The sequence below is a fragment of the Procambarus clarkii genome, chromosome 70, assembly GCF_040958095.1.
Source record: "Procambarus clarkii isolate CNS0578487 chromosome 70, FALCON_Pclarkii_2.0, whole genome shotgun sequence".
Classification (NCBI taxonomy): Eukaryota; Metazoa; Arthropoda; class Malacostraca; order Decapoda; family Cambaridae; genus Procambarus; species Procambarus clarkii.
The window spans coordinates 3,820,636-3,821,713 of NC_091219.1; the positions used below are offsets into that span (position 1 = coordinate 3,820,636).

At 42.7% G+C, this 1,078-nt stretch overlaps 1 pseudogene; it reads right to left on the bottom strand.

The window, feature by feature from the left end:
• Nucleotides 1-509: 509 nt before the first annotated feature.
• Nucleotides 510-628, bottom strand: LOC138356183 (5S ribosomal RNA; annotated as a pseudogene).
• Between the last annotated feature and the right edge of the window lie 450 nt (nucleotides 629-1,078).

A 1,078-nucleotide genomic window follows, 5' to 3' on the forward strand; every position in this document is an offset into this window, starting at 1 on the left:
CGAAGAGTTAGGGGTGACATGATAGAGGTTTACAAGTGGGTGAATGGACATAACAAAGGGGGATATTAATAGGGTATTAAAAGTATCAACACAAGACAGAACACGAAACAATGGGTATAAATTGGATAAGTTTAGATTTAGGAAAGACTTGGGTAAATACTGGTTCAGTAACAGGGTTGTTGATTTGTGGAACCAATTACCGCGTAACGTGCTGGAGGTGGGGTCCCTCGATTGTTTCAAGCGCGGGTTGGACAAGTATATGAGTGGGATTGGGTGGTTATAAATAGGAGCTGCCTCGTATGGGCCAATAGGCCTTCTGCAGTTGCCTTTGTTCTTATGTTCTTGTGTTCTATTCTAGGTACCTATTTTACTGTTAGGTAACAGGGGCATAGGGTGAAAGAAACTCTGCCCATTGTTTCTCGCCGGCGCCTGGGATCGAACCGAGGACCACAGGATCACAGGTCCAGTGTGCTGTCCGCTCGGCCGACCGGCTCAACCCTTAACATTATTGCCAACAGCATTTGGTGTTCCCAGGCAGTCACTCATCCAAGCACTAACCAAACCCAACGTTGCTTAACTTCGCTGATCGGACGAGATGCGGTGTTCTCAACGTGGTATGGCCGTTGGCGCTCTCTCTCTCTGGGGTGTTGCACATTGCAGGATCGAGCTCAAGCAGTTTTTTTTCTACCACAGATGTGGCCACACGTTTACAATGCTAACCAGCATTGTGTCTTTCACATAGTGTCATTAATGTACATTCACAAAGGTGAAATGTAATTCTGATCAGGTTCCATATATACTTTATATCCATACAAAGGTGAACCCAAAGGTTATACCCATACAAAGGTGAATTCACATACATTTGTCTCATTTACTCTGACAGGGTGAGATAGCTGATAAAGAAACTAGTGTGCAATTAAGCACATAATCACTGAAGGTGCTTTTACAAGCTCAGGTTATATAGTTACATCATATATATACATTTTATAATTGGTATATTACATGGTCAATCTTGGATACAAGTCCAATATATCATCAAGTGTTCCAGTACCCATATAGTAATTACAGAGTTCAGCAT